This window comes from Cavia porcellus, unplaced genomic scaffold (genome assembly GCF_034190915.1).
Source record: "Cavia porcellus strain 051 isolate PalLab524CR breed Dunkin Hartley unplaced genomic scaffold, mCavPor4.1 scaffold_6, whole genome shotgun sequence".
Lineage (NCBI taxonomy): Eukaryota > Metazoa > Chordata > Mammalia > Rodentia > Caviidae > Cavia > Cavia porcellus.
In genome coordinates, this window is record NW_026947489.1 from 62,516,762 (window position 1) to 62,524,058 (window position 7,297).

The window sequence follows — 7,297 nt, forward strand, 5'->3', positions numbered from 1 at the left end:
ATTGGAAGAAGGCAGATACTGAAAGATAAGTACTTCAACTTCTATTTCATACACCAAACTTAATGTCAAAGTGATATAGGGGAATGAAACTTTTAACTTATTGTGTCTGGTATGAGTTTGTGTTTTTTAAAATCAAAGAATGAATTTGAGGAACAACAGAGATTAAGAACAGATATTTATTGAGAAAAGAAAGCATTTGTCTGAGAGAGGAAGAGAGTGAGAGACAGACAGACAGACAGACAGACAGGCAGATGGAGTTCTGAGGTGGTTTCTAGGGACTCTGTCTTTTCTAGGGACTTTATAGAGTACAATCATGAGATGAAACAGGTTTGTGGTCGAGAAACAGGGAACTTGCAAGGCATAGGGGCATGAGGTGAGACAAAACTATGGTTAATCCATAAGATTAACAGTTTAGGTAAAGCTAATTAAATCGGGACAAATGGGGAAGGGAGTCACCTATAAAGTGGGCATTCTTAGAGAGCAGTGGCTCTTCCATAGGGGTTTGGGGTGGTGACTTCTGCTTTCCTCAAGGTGATAGGGAACTATTTAGAACATCAGTACTTAGGACATGGATGCATTTGTTTGCTCTTTTGTTTTGAGACCTGGCCCAGAGCAGGAAGTGTCTGTCTTCTTCCAGTTGCAAGGCATCTGGGCTTTTGCACTGGCTCCTTTGAGGACCTAGCCCTGTATCACTGCCTATAATGTTTCTAACTCAGCTACCCATAACAAAAGTAAGCATAAAATCAGTAGTACTAGAGGTTGAGGAGAGAGTGGGAGGAGGTTGACTAAAGGGGAAATTAGAATTCATCAGTGAATGCCATAGGCTGTGAATGTAGAAATTTGCCAAGAAACCCATTAACATGTGCCACCAACATATTTTATTCAAGAATGAAATACAACGATTTACAGTACCAAATATGATTACTAGACACAGTGTTTTTCTTTCTTGGTAAATATTAGTTTTATATTCATTAGTACAAAACATCTCCTTCAGGATCGCCTTCATCACTAATGCTCCCAATTTTGCTTTGTGTGTGTGCATGCGTGAGTGTGTGTATTTGAGCACATGCACATGTTTATGTTGTACCACACATAGAGGTGCAGCATCCCAGTACCAGATCACAAGGCATGGCATTTTATCACTAAGCACAAACAAAGATGTTATGCAGTACCAGTGGGTTGATAGCCTATCTCTATCTTACTTGAGGAAAAACTGTACAAAAGTGTGATCTAATGGACTATAGAGTCCCCACCACTGAATTCTGTATTTTTATCATTAGTATAATTATATCTTGAGACAACTTCTAAGCATTTATTCTATTTTCCAATTATACATATTGTGTTCATATGTGAGAGCAAAAAGCATGATTCTTCTTATCACCTTCATCCCTGTATTATAGTCCATGTTCATCTTTACACATTTTTAAAACGCAAAACTAAAGAACATAGTTTAATTTCATGTCCATAATATCATGCATAAATGCACTCCCATACCTACATAAAACATTGACAATATATTTCTCATGTGTCCTGGACCTCAATGTGACTGGCAGGTAAGTGCATGGCCCAACATATCACAAAATACTGGCCCAACAGCATAGCATTCTATCAACATATCACAAAATACTGACAGTAAAAATTCCTAAAATGTAGTTCCTAAAGACTTCAGTACCAAATCTGCAGACTGACACTAACGATTTAAGATACAGATGTACTTAAAACAAATATGCACTTTTATTTTAAGGGTTAGATAAATCAGTGATAATGCACACTACACACATAGAGATACATAGACAGTGATTCAAAACATGGCCTCACAGCAATGGGGCTCTAAGAAGAGCATGGAGTCTAGTTTTCCTCATTACCTTGTTTGTTCAGACTCTGAAGTAAGATCCCATGGGACAGAGATGTAGACAGGACTATGAGCCAACTACCATCTGCACCTACCACATGGAAACACAAAAACACATCTTCCCTGAGTAAATTAAAAGAAATTATTTCAATGTTGGACTTTATATGTTCATGGGTAAAAACGTCACAATAGTATTTTAGAACTTAACTAAAATACAGGTTAGTTCAGTAGGTTAGAGTAAAAACTAGAGTACATTTTCTAAAATTCAGTTAAACAGTATTTTCTAGATTTTACTTACATTTGATACATATATTCAAATAATATATGAATATCCCTGAATAGTTTGAATTGCATAAAACTTCTGCTTTGAAATGATCAAGCTTCTGACTGACTAGATTATATTCCAGGAACACGTTGCTTTCTACTCTTGTAGCAGCTAAGATTTAGCTGTGTTTAGTGCACATACATTAGTGAAGGTCACCACAGCCACTGTAGAGTTATTTTACACAGAAAATAGAAGTTTGAGAGAAAGTGGAGAAACTTTAAAATATCACTGCTAAAGTATTTCTTATATTCTCCAGCCCCTAATAACTGGAAGGAGCCTCATTAACAAACGAAGAACAGCTCTTCTCAGGACCATAAGGCATCTAAAGTCCATCAGAAGAAGGGTGAACACAGATGTGTTAAGTGAGAGAATATAAATGAGATGATATCCAAAGTGTTTCTAAAGCACAATTAGGAAAGATGCTGACTTAATAGAAGGGACAGCAAGTAGGGTTTCATAAAACACATTTGGATTAAAATATGTCTTGAAAGATAGGAAAGTCCCTTTTAATGTACTTTTTTTCCCTTAAAGAGAAAGGAAGCTGAGATGGCAGGAAGCAGAGATGGATCATGTTGACTGGAACAAAACTGAAGGGAGTGGAGATTGTAAGAATATTCTGTACTATGGTGTAAAAAGTCATATTCACATTAAAAAATCAGCATGAACTGTCTCTAATAGTCAACACTCAGAGAAGGGATCTCGTTTGAGAAGCAAAATAAGTGAAAAATTTATCTCACTTTTTTCTTTCCACTTCTTTGCTTTCATTTTTCCTAGGTTTTGGGTCCAAATTGACTTTCATTTTCTTAATATAGTCATTGGAGATTTGGAAGTTGTGGGTTCCTAAGCACTTATTTTCTTACATTTTTGTGATGCTATGATTAGATCTGAATGTGTTTAGTATGTTTTTAGGATTTCTAGTGTACATTTTATTGAGAATTTTTTGAATTTATTACATAGTACTTTTCAATAATTGTGTTAAGAAAAAATGTTAAAAAATGTATTTTTCAATAAAATAAATAATACATGTTAGTACCTGAAAATTTTTAGTATATTTAGAAGACACATGAGGAACTCGAATGCAGTTCTAGATTTCTTTGAGGAGTATTTTTAACATGTACAAAGAAATTTGTCCATTTTAAATAAGATTTCCTTTTCAATTTTCAGATGCAAATGTGACAGAGACTAAGGGTGTAAGGGAAAGAAACAAGGAAATAGGGATTATTGGCATTATTAGGACATTTGCTATTTCAATTATGAAAATTAGTCAATGTGATTAAGAAAAACAGATACACAAATTAAAGCATAGTAGACAAACCAGAATTAATTTACAAAGTGACTTGTAAGTTAATATATAAACAAATTTCCATATCTCTTAGAAACAAAGCATAATTTTTATTCTGATTAAAATTTCAATATAATTTGATATACAATGATGTTATGTTTGAAAATTTGGATAGAAATTAGGCTCTACCAACAGAAGAAATATAGTGTATTATACTGAGTACAGTTAGGACATGCAAGCTCTTTAGTAGATATTATTTGGCTTTAAAGCCCAACTTATCCAAAACACATCTGATGTTTGGATGTTTTTATTTTGCTCTCCCCTTTATAATTTTTAAAATAGGCATAAACATTGGATTTTCCATTAAGGTTTTTGACATAAACATGATATTGTGCCTTTCATATAGTTATGAATATTTGAAGTATTTACATACCATTATGATTATATTGTGATCCAGACTGCTATATGTAATAAATCACTGATATTTGCAACAAATCACTTATGCAAAATAAAAAATACAACATTGTACACCTGGTACCTTTGGGACAATAATCAGTTTGTTTGCGTCTGTCCTAGTGACAGTACTGCAGTAGATTCACTGCATTTTTAGATCTCCTCTACAAATGCACAGCTGAGACAAGGCAACCTCTCCTTCTAAATAGCATATAAATTGTTTGTTCCTACACCAAGATGACATGGTGTATGTCACAGTCTCTATTTATATGTATAAAAATGGAATATAGGGAAAATAAAACACTCTTTTCTCACCAATATCTCTTTCTACCATCCATCCCATTCCCAAAACCAGTGTGATTGTAATCTTTATAGTAGGGGAAAATAAAACACACAAAGAGAAACAGTTTACCCAAAAGTACAAGCTACAGTCATGGATTCTCTGAACAATGTCACAAATACAGACCTTGTAAATTGGTCTCCTCTACTGAGCCACACGGATGTCCTGAGGACATAGGGCTGACATGAACTGCACACAGGTAACAGACTTCACTCTTTCTGGTCTCACAGACCAGCAGGCATTGACTACACCCCTCTTCCTGCACTTCTTATCCACTTACATTTTCACAGCTGTGGGCAACCTGGGTTTGATCCTGGTCACCAGAGCAGATGCAAGACTCAACACTCCCATGTACTTCTTCCTGAACAACCAGGCTTTTGTTGATTTCTGTTACACTTTGGTCATCACACATAAAATGCTGAGGAATTTCCCCTGTCTACGAAATGCTGTCTCCTTATGTCTGCGCTGCTCAGCTGGATTGACTTCTCACCTGAATGGTGTCAGAGTGCTTGCTCCTGGCCTCCATGGCCTATAACAGGTATGTGGCCATTTGCAGCCCTCTGCTCTACATGGTCAGAATGTCCCCGGGCTTCTGCATTCAGCTCATGGCTGTGCCCTACAGCTACAGCTTTTTCATGGCACTGTTTCACACCATGCTGACCTTCCACCTCTGCTACTGTCACTTCAATGTCATCAATCATTTCTACTTGGATGGCATGCTTCTGCTCAGGCTCACATGCTCAGACACTCACTGCAAACAGCTGTGGGTTTTGACCTGGGCTGGGATCACATTCATTGCCTCTGTCCTGATTATGTTGGTCTCCTACATGTTCATTGCCTCTGCCATCCTGAGGATGCTCTTGGCTGAAGAAGGTGCAAAGCCTTCTCCACCTGTGGCTCCCACATACTGGTGGTGGTCCTGATCTTCATGTACCTGCAGCCCAGCTCTACCCATTCCCTGGTCATGGACAAGGTGGCCTCAGACTTCTACACAGTGCTCATCCGGATACTGAACCCCTTGATCTACAGCCTCCAGAATAGAAGGTCAAGGAAGCACTGAGAAAGCTGTGGGTAGCAGCAGCCAGGCTTCCATGCTCCCGAGATTTCAAAACTTAACTCTTTCATGATCTGCTTTTATGCCCCTAATAAATCATTTTCTAGTTTTGTTTTGGTTTGGTTTTTTGTAGGCAAGTTTAACTTAGAAAGATACTTTTATAAGTAGGGGATGAAGGAACATTTTACATTAAATGCTATTTCTTCCACAAAAATGCATTTTAAACTTCTTTCATCTGACAAGCATACAACTAGATTTTGTCCAATGATGACCAAATTTAAGGCTCCCTTAGTTCCCTGTTTAGATTATTATCCTATTATAATAGATTATTAGTATATATTAAGCATAATTAAAGTTTCTAATTAAATTTCGGGCAACTGTAAACTAATGGCTTATACATGGTGTCATTTTGCTCTGCATGATTATTGGGCAATGGAGATAATTATTTATTGTTAGGGCAACAGCATATGTGAATCTTGCTAGCTGGAAAGAGATGGCAGGGATGTTAAAAAGAACCTAAGTTTCACACCAGAGGCCTCTGTACATAAATGTTCCCTGACAAATCGGGGAGATCCCCGGAATTAGGAAGCTCACGGTAAACAGTTATTCACTGACAGCCACTGTGGTGACTTCATTCAGATCAGCAGGCTTCCTGGGGCTATTCTTGTCTTGCCTGCTGGTCTCTCCTTACCTGTTTTATCAATTATTTAGGCTGCTAAATCTTGAGCTAAATACGGTTATCCTTTTGCTATTTGTCAGTTCTTTCTGACATTTTGGTGCTTTTAGTCCAAATAATAATGACAAATTTACCTCTGTTTCTTTCAGTCACCATTATTAAATGTCTCTCTGTTTTAGAGTAACAATTACTGATTTAAATACTTTCTGTAACTTTACTATAATTTCTGCAACTCTCTTTTGGGTTTTGTTTTCATGCAATCATATGTGGTTTATTATCAATATATTTCTGATTTTGTATGTAATTTCTGCCTAAATTTAGATTAATTAATTTTGATTAAATTAAGCTTTAATGGACAACCCATTCAGTATCCCTCCTGTATTCAGGAGCTATTCCTATCCATGCCTGTAATCCCAATACTCAGGAGGGTGAGGCAGGAGGATCATTGCAAGTTCAGATCAGCCTGGGCTACAAAATGAGCTCAAGTCCAGGTTGAACTGCAGAGTGAGACCCTGTCTCAAAATAATTGCTTTCAATTAAAGTTTTAGGCCATCCAATTTCAGATAATTATTAACATTTTTGAATTTATGTATCATTTTCTAACTATGCATTATGTGTCTTGTGCCTTTTATATTTTCTGCTTTCAACTTTCCTCCCTTGTGTTGAAAGTTTTTCCATGTTAATTTATTCCTTTTAGTCATCATATGCCTGTCTCCACTGGCAAATTCCTCAAACCAAAGTGTTAACTTTGTTAATCAACTCTTCCTACAATATTGAACATTTTCTCTAGTATTTTTTGCTGGACTTTTTGAATAAAATTTGTGTTTTCATACTGTGTGATACAATGATATTCCCTAAATGCAAAAGTTTTGAAACTAATGCTAATTTATTTCATCAAGATTCATCAATTATCTTTGAATATACACTTTAAATGAATGCTATGCTTTGATTCCCAATGCTGTGTGAAATTTGATCCATAAATATTTCCCTTACTTTTTTGTTGATATTTATTTTATTTTGCTTTTTAAGAGCAGAAAATTTGTTGGAGGAAAAGAATGGGAAACAGGAATAGGGAATAGGAAATAACTCCTGAGAGACAGGACAGATCTCATATGAAATTGTGTTGATTTTTTTTACAAGAATACATTCATGCAAATCTTGACTGCACTGTTCCATAAATCCTTCATTTTTTATTTTTAAAATACACAATAATCATTTTCATTCCCTTAGTTAATTATAATCTTAAGACTATGTAAATAAAAACATTTTATCATAAAGTTGAGAAACAACTAGAAGAAATGACTTAACATGTCTA

General features: G+C 35.8%; 1 pseudogene; it reads left to right on the top strand.

The window, feature by feature from the left end:
* The first annotated feature begins 4,436 nt into the window (after nt 1–4,436).
* On the top strand, nt 4,437–5,368 carry LOC100725921 (olfactory receptor 8U1-like; annotated as a pseudogene).
* The last annotated feature ends 1,929 nt before the right edge of the window (nt 5,369–7,297 follow it).